This window comes from Ceratotherium simum, chromosome 23 (genome assembly GCF_057802395.1).
Source record: "Ceratotherium simum simum isolate JZ-2026a chromosome 23, ASM5780239v1, whole genome shotgun sequence".
Taxonomy (NCBI): domain Eukaryota; kingdom Metazoa; phylum Chordata; class Mammalia; order Perissodactyla; family Rhinocerotidae; genus Ceratotherium; species Ceratotherium simum.
The window spans coordinates 4,156,140-4,168,740 of NC_141922.1; positions in this window are offsets into that span (position 1 = coordinate 4,156,140).

Genomic DNA, 12,601 nt, shown 5'->3' on the forward strand with positions numbered 1-12,601 from the left:
GCCAGGAGGGGAGGGAAGGTTTCAGGAATGCTGATTCACTGCCCTCGCTGTGCTGGAGCTGGGAATGCAGTGTGAACAAAAGAACGCTCTCCTGAAGGCAGCATTCTAGAGGGAAGACGAAGTAAACAGCAAGCAAATAGGATAAATACCACGAAGGAAAAGAAAGCAGTGTCAGAAGATACAGAGACCGGGGGTACTGTTTTAACCAAGGTGGTAGGGAAGAAGGTGGGGCAGTGAAGAGAGGCAATAAGCCGTATTGACGTCTGAGAAAGCGCATTCCTGGGAGAAGGAACAACAAATGCAAAGGCCTGGAGGCTGGACCCCCGCAGGGCAGCTCAGAATGAGCGAGGCGTGGAACCAGGCGTGCTAGGTCCTATTGGATCTTATTCTAAGAAAAATGGGAAGTGGTTGAAAGATATCAGAAGGATGATGGGATATGTCTTTAAAAGGATCCCTCTGGCTGCTGATTGTGAATAGACCGGGGGTCGTAAGAGTGGAAGCAGAGAGATCAGGTAGAAGGTGATTGCAGGTGATGAGTAGGATGCCAGTGTGGCTAAGGTGAAATGAGCTAGGAAAAGAATGGTAGGAAGTAGCCAGAGGCCAGATCAGGTAGGGTCTTACAGACCGTGGAATTCTTTCCATATGAGTTGCGAGGCCGTGGGAAGAGTAAGGTGGTCCTACTGAAGTTTTACAAGGAATGCTCAAGGTGCTGTGTGTGAACAGACTGTAGGAGGGTGAGAATGTAAGCAGGTGGAGAGCACTGTTAGGAAGCTGTTATGGGACTGAGAAATGATGGCAGGTTAAACCAGGGTGGAGGCCGTGGGAAGTACTAGGATTTGGAATCTAATTTGAAGATAGAGTCAACAGGACTCGCTAATGTGATGTGGAGTATGAGTGAAGGAATGGTGCCATTTACTGAGATGGGGAATTCTGCTGGACGAGCAAATTTGGCAGAGGTTTGGTTTGGAGCAAGTTTCAATTGCCTGTCAAACCCTTGTGGCAGTATTGAGTGGACAATTGGATATTCCAGCCTGGAATTCGGGCTGGAGCAGTGAATTTAGAAGCCACCACTGTCTAGGCGGTAGTTAAAACCATGGACCTGGATGAATATCTAGGAGGAGAGTGTGGATGGAGTAGAAAGCGCTAAGGACCACGTCCTGGGATTCTCCAACATTCCGAGATGGGGAAGAGAAGGAAAATACAGCAAATGAGACTGGGAAGAAGTCATTGAGTGAGAAGAAAATCAAGAGACCGGGTGTCCATAAAGCCGAACACAGAAAGTTCCTCTGAAAGGATAAATTAATCAAGTGCATCCAAAAGAGCTGAAGGGTCAATTAAGATGACTATCCTGCCACTCACCAGGTGTGACCTCAGGCAAAGCAAGTGTTCTCTCTCAACCACTGTTTCCTTATTTGCAAAGATGATGATGGGTTGTTGTGAGGTGTGCAAGTGCCTGGCATATTGAGATCCAAGTTCCCCACCCTGTCGGTGATACTCCGTCCAGCGCTGCTTCCTCACAGGTCAGTGGTGAGGGTCAGAGGAGATGGGAATGAGAAAGCTTTTTGTAAACTGTAAAGCACTCTGCAAAAGTCTAAATTACTGTGTAAGGTCTCGCTGTTCCTGCTGCAAGGTCTTGTTACCCCAAGTTAACTTTGATTTCAAAGTTCATCTGAAAAGCATTTTGAAAATTCAAATATACCTTGTTTAACTTTTCTGATTTCAATTCTGTCCATCACTTAGGTAATGATTACAAAATATAAAATGTATACTTGTAGAGCATGTTTCTACAAGATTAGTGGGTGCTGAAAATTACTGCTCTTCAGTCTTCCTGAGGAGGGGACCCGAGGCCAGATGTCACAGATTCTCCAGATTAATGACATTTGTGGTATTAGGGTTTTAGAAAAGTCTTTTCACATCTACCTTCAGGCATAATGACCCAGTAATCTTAGACCTGCTGTGAGCTACCTCGCTAGGAGGTAAAGGCCAAGAATGCAAGGACAGTGTCATCTTCACCACTGTGACCTCAGGTTTTGGCCCAAATAATAGCGCCAAATACATGTCAGGGACTGCTAGGCCCAAAGGTACAGCCAGTGAGCAAGACAGCTATAGCTCTTGCTCTCACGGAGCTTACTTTCAAGGACAAGGGAGACAGAAAAAGAAATACCTTCTATGGTAAGTGCTGGGAAGAAGCACAATCGTGTGCAAGTGATCTTTAAGCTCAGACATGAAGAAGGGAAAGGAGCTGCCCATGCAGAGAGGCTGGGGCAAGACGAGCATTCTGAACAGCCTGTGGGAAGGATGGCTGAGGAGGAAGATGCCCTGGCAAATTTGAGGAACTGAAAGGCCAGTGTGGCTGGGGCTTAGTGAGTGAGGCAGAGGGCGCGGGAGAGGCGGTTAGCAAGGTAGGTGGGGCCCGCCAGGCAGGCAGGCAAGAAGTATGACGGTCCTTTTGAGAGCAAAGGAAAGCCATGCGAGTTTTGAAGTAAGGGAGCAGATCCAACGTAAAATCCCACCGGAACTGCCAGGTGATGACAATTGGCACCGTGCCCTGTGCAGAGCAGGGGCAGGAGGTGCTGCTTCAGCTTCAGGATTCAGCTCATAGTCAAAGAGGCTCCTTTCCTCTGTAAGTGGGAGAGCCTTGACATTCACAGAAGGAAAGAGCAAGAAACTGCCCAACAAAAACCAACTACATGGTAGGGTCCTTCAGTCCACACGAGAAATAAGCTGTATTGTTGCTATATGTTAAAGGTTTTAGATGTTTTGTTTCTCTAGCTGGTTACTGTTTTATGTAAGGTTTGTCATTCTCCTTCAGCATGTTTGAGAGCAGGATGGGTTAAGATTAGGAAAGAAAAAGAAGAGGAAGGCATCTGGAGAGTGAAAAGAAGAGAGCCAAAAGAATTCAAGGAGAAAGGGGGATGAGAAGCTCAGGTCATGGAATTGGCAGAGGATATTTGCAGTCATTAATCATTTTGAGAAGTAAGGAGAGGGGCAAAGAAGAAAATCTTCAGAAAAGTGGGAAAGTGCTCACCACTTAAAAAAAAGAAACAAGCTTCAAACCTAAGAGTGGGAGAACTGAAGAATATATAATCCTTGGGAACCTGCGTGCCCTAGAAAAAGCACAGTGAATTATCGTGTCATTCTGTTGTTAGCTTTGTTATCCATTAGTTCCCTTTCTCTTCACAACATCTCAAGAGGTGTCGCACCTTTCCTTGCTCCCTCCTGTGTCTGTATCCCAAGGTGCTAGAAAGCCACTAACTACTCTTCCCAGAAGCCCCTGCTAGCTGGCCTCTGGCTCCATTCTGCCAATGGGAGACACTAGTGAGTGACTGCAGCCGGGTAGGAGGAGGAAGTTGTTTATCTGCCTGTGTGAGGGCGTTGGCAGCAGGGTGGGGACTGCAGGGGCGTCATGGTGAGCAACGTTGCATAGGTGGTGGTTTGAGTGGCTTCACCCTGGGTTTCTGCTCAGCAGCAGCATCTCTAGCAGTTCCGAGGCAAGTGTGGGCTCCTCGGCACCAAGCCAAGGGCAGTACCAGCTTCCTGATATCTGCGCGGCATCTCCTTCCTCTTTTTCTTAAGAGCACCTTCTCCCTCATGCTCCTGCATCTCTTCCAACACCCTTGAAATTTGATTCTTAACATTAAATCCCTCTCTGTTTGAAATATCTAAAGAAGTTTCTGCTTTGTGTGTGTGTGTGTTTGTGTGTGTGTGAGAAAGATCAGCCCTGAGCTAACATCTGATGCCCGTCCTCCTCTTTTTTGCTGAGGAAGATTGGCCCTGGGCTAACATCCATGCCCATCTTCCTCTACTTTATATGGGACACCACCACAGCATGGCTTGACAAGCGGTGTTTCAGTGCGTGCCCAGGATCCGAACCTGCGAACCCCGAAGCGGAGCGCGTGCACTTAACCGCTGCACCACCGGGCCAGCCTCTCTGCTTTTTTGATTGAACGTTGAAACATGTCCGTGGTTGTAGGAAACAGATCCACAAATATGGGAATCTGGGGCTGGTTATCTGAGCTGACTGTGCTGGTCCACAGAGATGACCTCATTGGCAGCATGCCCTGGCAAAACAGTTACTTAAATTATCACCTGCCTGGATGGAGTGTCCATTGAAGGCAAAGCTCCCGCCAGTGACCATCATGGTGGGAATAGAGACAAGGCTTGCGGGATAGGCTGGCTTCTTCTGATTGCATTGGAGAGATTTCAAAAGAAAATTGAAAGCTCTGGGCTTTAAACTCGCAGATCAAGCATGGTCAGAAAACGAGCTTCTGTGATGGTCCTAAGTGATTCCTTATCTTTTGTAGCCTTGGGGCTGATAAGACTAAAGGTCAGACCCACCCTTGATCCTACCTGATGCATAATTACAACAGAAGTTGAATTCACAGCGTCACCAGGGCTTCTCAGTGAAGTTGGGCTATTGATTGGGAAGAATGGGATCCTGAGAATTAGAATGGGGATAGTTGGGATGATACAAGCAAATGGGAGAAACTTGCACCCCCCATCCCTCTGAGCCTATTTGTTAGTGGAAATAGCCCCCCTGCCTGCCTGAGGAGATTAGTCTTTGCCTGCTTGAAGTCCTGTTAATGAGCTCACTTGAGGTGCTTACCTGGCAAGGAGATGCTGAGTCTTCTGAAGACTCGCCCCTCATTAACTCCAATCCATAATTGGAGTCAGATCCCAGCATGCCCCAGGGAATCAGTGCGAGGCCCAGTTTAGGAGATGTTCACACTGAAAGAATCACAGGATATTCATGTATTTTTATCAGCAGAAACTTGGGGAATAAGTATATGGGGAATGGATTCTAACAGTATAAGAGCATGACATTTGATGGGGCTGAATTTATCAACAGAGCTGACTTACCAGAGGTTCTAGATTCTGTGTCAGCTCCAACAGCTGGCAGCGGCTTGAGTGGTTTGCTTCACTAAGCTGGTGGAGTGCCCTGCACTGGGCTCTCTTTGACTTTTGGAGACTGCCTGAACTGCACCTGAGTGTGCTCTCAGACCCATTCACCAGACAACCCCACAGATCGAGGGCGGGGTGTCTGCGGCATTTAGCACCCTTGTAAGGAGTCCTGACAGGTCCCAATAACAGAGTCACAGCACAGACTCCAAGCGCTTTGGAGCAAAGATATATCTTCTTCTGCGAATAACTATCGTCCACTTGAGCAACAGCTTCAGATTTGCTACTGGACACCGGTAGAGACCAAAGGCCAGGCTACGAGACCCCAGATGAGTACGTGACCTGAGCTGGGTGTGACATGATCCGCCGAGCCACACACCATACTCCACCTTCAAGGGGAAGTTGATGAATATGATGGTATCAGCTTTGAGCCAGTCCGGAGCACAAGTAAGTCACCTGAGCAGGTGGCTCAGACTCCCACGGCACCTCCTCCACTCCCCCCCACCTCGCCCACTCCCCACAACTATGGCCTCATGGGCATTCTCTGTGGGCAGACGAGTGAAGAAGAAAAACGCAGACCCCGTTAATAGCTTGCTTTGTAATGTGCTGGCACCAGGCGGAATTGGAATGCTGCAGCATAACAGCTTCAGTCAAGTGTGCCCAAAAGGTAGAGGGGAAGGGAAGTGCCCCCAGCGGCCAACTTGCCTGGATGGAGAGAAAGCCAGAGGCGCAGGATCTACACCAGTTTAGGGGCAGCAGCTAACAGTTTGACTGATGGTCCAGGACTTGGAGAAAACAAGATTGGAGACTTAAAGACAGAAAGGTCTGAGGAAGGGGTTTCTGGATGAACTTCTCAGAATGGGGAGAGATGTGAGCGGATGTGTAGCCCTTGTGAGTGCTCACCAAAGGGCACCTTCCACACCACACCGAAGGCCTTTAATAAACAAGTGGCAGGGTGCCCCATTTGTACATGTCAGCTGGTCTCGTTTTCCAGCCACCCTCTGGGACCACCCAGTGTTTGCTCAATCGAGCTTCTGTACAAAGTGGCCATGGCCACATCTGGAGCTAACGCAGCAAGGATGTCATGAAGGACACTGGATCTTTCGGTCTTTCTGCTTTGTCGTTCTCGGCATGTTGCTTTTAGGCCTTGTGCTTATTGCCTCATGGTTCTAAAATGGCTGCTGCTGTTTCAGACTTCATGACTACGTTAGACAACAACAAGGGGAAAGGGCAATAGGCAAAAGGCTCTTTCCTCATTGGGTCTCAAGGCTTTGTCTTTTTACTGAGGAAAGGAAGATCTCCTTAGCAGTCTTCCCCTTACATCTCAGTTGTCAGAATTGGGAATTAGGTCACTAACTCACCCTGAGACCAATCACTGGCCAAAGGGAATGAAACTATTAGGACTGCTTTATACCAATTAAGAATTATCCCCTGGGGCTCTCTTCCTGAGCTCAAAGGATATCTGAACCCTAAGACAAAAATTGAGGGAGATGGGAGGTGAGGTTTAAGGTGGGGAATGGTTGTAATTTCCACAATAACCAGTAGTTGCCAAAGTTGCTGACATTTACGATTTTGGGGGTTTCACTTATAAATCTAACCTGAAGAGTGGGAAAGTGAGACAATGCTGATCCCACATTGCCATATGGCAAAAGTGGCTATCCTTGTTAGATGAGGCATGTGCTCTCGGGTTTGCCACAGGCCCCACCACTCCCTATCACTTACCTGTCTGCTTCACCCATTTCTACTACCTACTTGGCACCTGTAATCATTTGAGTTTGTGACCCCTGACTTAGGACGTTGTTTTGGAAGGATCTGTTTGATCATATGTTTCTCCCACTGGGCTAGCACAGTATTTGTCATGTAGTGTAAATAACATGGGGGGACAAACAAAAAGAAGTAGCCCGTCCTAATAAACCAAGCTCTTATATTGCATGAGAGGGGTGGTAAAGACTTTGCTATCAGCAAGACCTAAATTTGCATCTCACCTCCGCTCCTTGCTGGCTTCCGCAGTCTGATTCTCGGTTTCCTTGTCTGTGAGGTGAGGGTAGCAGCATCTACTCCCAGCATCACTGAGAAGCTCACATGAGCTCCTGTGGATAAAGCTGCAGGCAAAAAACACAGACGGTCCTTGTTCCGTCTCCAAGAAGGGGGAATAACCTAAGTTGAAATGAATTTGGGATGGAATTAGGACGGAAGATTTTTAAAAGCTGAGGCTACATCTTATTAGCTTTGCATGGCTAGAAGTGCTTAATAAATATTTAATAATGATGATAATGATCATTTAGCTCAGTAGAATATAATTATACAAATTGTAAAAATATAATTATGCTAGGCTGTCATTACAGATAATGGCCTGAATACAAGGATAATGAGGGGCAAACCAGAGCCCACCATGGTGATGGCTGTCAATAGGCAGGCGGCTTGCAGTGTGCTCCAGCTATTCATGTGGGGAGTGGGGGTTGGGGTGACTGACGTCTGGGGGAGGGGGAGGAGCAACCTGGGCCAAGGGGAGAGGTTGGCGGGAGCCATGTGGTCCAGGCTGGGATGGTGGGAAGTCCTTGGAGAGCGTTCAGCGGGAAAGTGACAAGAGCTAATACGGGTTTTTTAAAGAGAGAGATGAGGATATTCTTGCTTTCCTACACTGGGGTGCCTTCCTGGAGTTTCCCATAAATGCCTCCTGCTGGACTGGAAGCTCCAAGAAATGAGGGCTCAAGGGAAGTCTCCGTTAAAACCTAACCGTCAGCATCCCCGCACCAGTAACCTTAAGGGTATGTGATCAAGAACAGGCCCTGAACAGAGTAATTCCACGCACAGGCTCTGCGTTGGCCGAAATAGTGGCTTGGCACTCAACATCCCTTGCTCCCTTCTAGCATGCCTTCCTCTACTGCACAGGTGGAAAGTGAAAAAACTACGTTCCCCAGACTTCCCTGCAGCTAGGACTCTGGGTGTGAATGTGGGTCTCTAATCTAATTTGGAAGGTGAAGGCGAAGAGGTCAAAGGCTCTAGGTCAGCCATTTTTGCAACAGTGTCAGCAGAGAGCCTAAGGTCAATGTTTGGGGCATCTTTTTTTTTTTCTGGTGTGGCTCTAGCGTAGGTCTGGAGCCAACAGTTACAGATTCTCCGCCTTCTGAGGGTAGCAAAGGGAGCAGCTCCCCTGGCTGGTCAGTGCTGTGGAGTTGTTCTGGAGTTATTCCTGGAGGCCTCATCCAGAACCAGCTCCCTGTCCCTTCTAGGTATTCTGGAAGCACTTAATGCTCTGGATGACGTCCCTTTCTTGGTGGTAGCAGCTGATGTTACCTGCAGCTGAGTCCTGATGAGTACGCACACTTTGCCCACGTGGTCTTGCGTGAAGTCATGTCATCACTCTGAGCCTCCGTTTCCTCATCTTTAGAATAGAAGTAAGAATACCTCGCTGAGGATTACATATGAAGTATTTTACGTACCCAGTGCACTACAGAAGTCCCCCCTTATCCACAGTTTTGCTTTCTGCAGTTTCAGTTACCCATGGTCCACTGCAGTCTGAAAATATTAAATGGAAATTTCCAGAAGTAAACAATTTATAAGTTTTAAATTAAAAAAAAGAAAAGAGCTAATGTAGGTTTTTTGTTTATTTTTATTTTATTTATTTATTTTTTAAAGATTTTATTTATTTATTTTTTCCCCCTAAAGCCCCAGTAGATAGTTGTATGTCATAGCTGCACATCCTTCTAGTTGCTGTATGTGGGACTCTGCCTCAGGATGGACGGAGAAGTGGTTCCTCGGTGCGCGCCAGGATCCGAACCCCAGGCCACCGGCATCGGAGCACGCGCACTTAACCACCAAGCCACGGGGCCAGCCCATAATGTAGGTTTTAAAAAAAAAAAAATTTGCCTTGGCAAAATATGTACAACATAAAATTTACCTTTTAAACCATTTTTAAGTGTACATTTAGGATTAGCCCATTTTTAAATCAGTTTGCTTTTTTGTAGTTGTAGTAGTTCTTTATTCTAGATGTTAACCCTTTCTCAGATACGCAATTTGCAGATATTTTCTCCCATTCCATGCCTTGCCTTTTCACTCTGTTGCTGTGTCCTTCGATGCACACAAGTTTTTAAGTTTGATGTAGTCTAATATATCTATTTTTTTCTTCTGTCGCCTCTGCTTTTGGTGTTTTATCCAAGAAATCATTGCCAAATACGTTGCCATGAAGCTTTCCCCTGTTTTTTCTTCTAAGAGTTTTATAGTTTTAGCCCTTGGATCCATTTTGAGTTAATTTTGTATCTAGTATGAGGTGAGGCCAACTTCCTCCTTTTGCAGGTAGATATTCAGTTTTCCCAGCACCTTTTGTTGAAGAGATTGTTCCTTCACCACTGAGTAGTCTTGGCATCCTTGTCGCAAATCATTTGACCATATACGCAAGAGTTTATTTCTGGGCTTTGTATTCTATTGCATTGTCTATACGCCTGTCTTTATGCCAGGACCACACTGTTTTGATCATTGCAACTTTGTAGTAAGTTTTGAAATGGAGAAGTGTGAGACTTCAACTTTGTTCTTCTTTTTAAGGATTGTTGTGGCTATTCAGAGTCCCTTGAGATTCCATGTGAATTTTAAGATGAGTTTTTCCATTTCTGCAAAAAACATTGTTGGCTGATACATGATTTTACCTTAAAAAGGTATGGTAAGCATGGAAGTGGAAACCAGTTAGGGGGCAGTTCAGGCAAGAATTGATGGTGCTTCTGAACGGCAAGGTAGCTTTGGATCTAGAGAAACGTGGAGGGGTTTGGGAAGTGTTTGGATGGTGAAATCAATGGGATGTAGTGATGGAATGGATGTGGGTGAGGAAGAAAAAAGGAATCAAGAATGAGTTCTCAATTGTGGGTTGGAGCAAATGGTGGTGCCCATTTCTGGGATGGGGAGAATGGAGAAGGAACAGGTTTGAGAACCAGGGGTGTCAAGAGTTCCTTTGAGGGCACAGGACATCCGAGATGGCTGAGAGACAGCAGCGTGGAAAGAAAGTTCAGCTGCGCCACAGACACCCGAGCTTGGGGCACAGGGAGACTGCAGGGCTGGGGAGAGAAGTGTGAGTGTCAGCACCAGATGGGTGGCACGTGGAGCCCTGAGACTGATGGGGCCACCGAGGGAGGAGAGTAGCTGGAGAAGGGAGGTCCGAGGAGCCAGCCCACCAGGTTATTCCACGCTTGGGGCCCAAGGAGGAGGAGTTAGCAAAGGTGGCTGTGGGCTCTGGGGAGATTGTCCCCAAGCATGAAAGTTACGGTGAACCCAGAGTCCTCCGTGACTCTGCGCATCCTGGGCTGGTGCTCTGCTGCTGCAGTGAGGCGCCTGGCGTTTAGGTAGGCAGCAGGACTGTCAGGGCGTCATTCTCATTAACCTCGGGGTTGGGAACTCCCAACCCCTCATGCAGCCCATTTCTGGCCCACCGCTCTCCACCAGGCCCCCGTGTGTCCCCTCTTCACTCCTCTCCTCCTCCCTGAAGGCTTTCCTAACCGCCTCCCCTGTGGATCTCTCCTCTAGCCTGCTCCATGCCTACCCTGCTGTGTGGTCTTTGTCTCTACAGCTGGAGCCCCAGCAGCCTGCAGAGCCCTTGAAGACAAGGAATGTGTTTTATTCATCTTTGTTCTCCCAGCGCCCAGTATGGAGCCTGGAACATGGGTCTCTGGATGGAGAGATTAAGGGGTCATTTTATTTTATTTATTTATTTATTTTGGTTGAGGATGATTCGCCCTGAGCTAACATCTGCTGCCAATCTTCCTCTTTTTGTATGTGAGCTGCCAGCGCAGCATGGCCACTGCCAGACAAGAGATGTAGGTGGGTGCCTGGGAACCGAACCCAGGCCGCCGAATCGGAGAGCGCTGAACTTAACCACTAGGACACTGGGGCTGGCCCTAAGGGGTAATTTTAAAATTATATTTTCATTAATGTTCTAATTTCTATACCCTGGCCATGTATTATTTGTGTAATTATTAAAAAAACCAAAAGATTTAAAAATACCCAGAGAAGTGGAAGTGGCATAAACATTGATTTGGAAAAGACAACAAAATAACAAAAGCGAAGTGCATTCCGTGATGATGAACTGGGCTCCCATGGTAGGCAGCAGTGGGCCAGAAGCTGGGGATGCGCACTCTGCAAAAAGAGAAGTGGTCGAGTGGTGCCCGGGGTTAGAGCATGTGCAGCAACTGCAGCTCTCACACACGGCTGCTGACAAAGTCGTATGGTACAGACGCTCTGGAAAAGAAGTTGGCAGTTCTAAAAAGCGAAACATATTCTTACATGTGACCCAACAGTTCCACTGCCAGTATTTACCCAAAGAAACAAATGCTTATGTCCACACAGAACCTTGTCCCCCAGTGTTCACATCAGCTTTACTCATAATGGCTAAAAAGGGGAACAACCCAAATGCCCACGGACAGAAGGACTGTTTAACAAATTGTGGCACATCCATACAATGGGCTTAGCAATAACAAAAGAACTACTGATATCCAGGCAACCTGGATGACTCTCAGAAACATGACGCTAAGTCGAAGAGGTGAGACACAGAAGAGTACACACTGCATGACTCCATTTACATGAAATTCTAGACCAGACACAACTAATTCAGAGTGACAGAAAACAGAGCCTTGGTTGCCTGCCAGGGTGGGGATGGGGCTGCCCTCAGGGGGTGTGGTGGAACCATTCTGTGTCTTTGGGGAGATGGAAACATTCTGTATCTTGATTGTGATGGTTGGTTACAAGGGTGTGTATGTTTGTCAAAACTCATTAAACTGTACACTTAAAACGGATGCCTTTTATTGTATGAAACGACATCACGATGAAGTTGATTTAAAAGAAAAGAGAAGGCACTGTCTCTCCTCTTGTGGAGGCAGTGGGGGTGAGAGGTGTAACTGAAGTAACGACAGAGTCAGGAACCATGATGAGCGTCCTGCAGAAGATGTTCAGGGGCTCAGACGGTGTCCCCCTTACAGACAGCCGGAGAAGCAAGAGACCAAGACCGCCTGGGGGAGGCGAGGGGAGTTTCCCAGCAGAAATGAAATCTGGCCTGGGACTTCATACAAATGTTTTTTTCCTATTACAAAGCAACACTTCTTGAGTATAGGAAAAGCAGATACGTAAAAGGAAGAAGAGGAAAAATCTCTCGCATATACACACAATGCTGCCTCACAACAGGTTGCTGTTGCTGCCCCTCCCCGTGTGGACCCCTCCAGACCTTTGTATTGAGCCAGCCTGGAAAGACAGGCCGAGAGAGGGAAGGGCACTCTGGGAGGAAGGAACAGCCTATATGAAGATAGGGGCACGAAGTCAACTCCAGGCAGGTGATCAGACTAGGATTCACACTACCCAACACCATCTGAGTTAGCAACACTGGAAAAGGCGACGTTGGAAAAGGCGGGCGACAATCTCAGCTGTGGTTAGGGCCACAAAGAGGGAATGGCCAGGGCCCAAATTCCTGCTGTGGGAGGTGGGGGAGGAGACAGGAAGGGGCTCAGGACCGGCTTTGATGTAGGAATTGTACCATTGTCCTCGTGGATCCATGCCCTCGGGCTCACAGAATTTAGCTCTTGATGCACAAACCACAAAACTCAAAATTCCACCCATCAGTGATTAGGCTCAGAAATAATTGGGGGGAATCAGGTCCCCCAGGGCATTCATGTGTTGCCCAGATGGCCAGATTCCTCTCCAGGCAGTGCCGGCTTGATGTCTCCTGTGT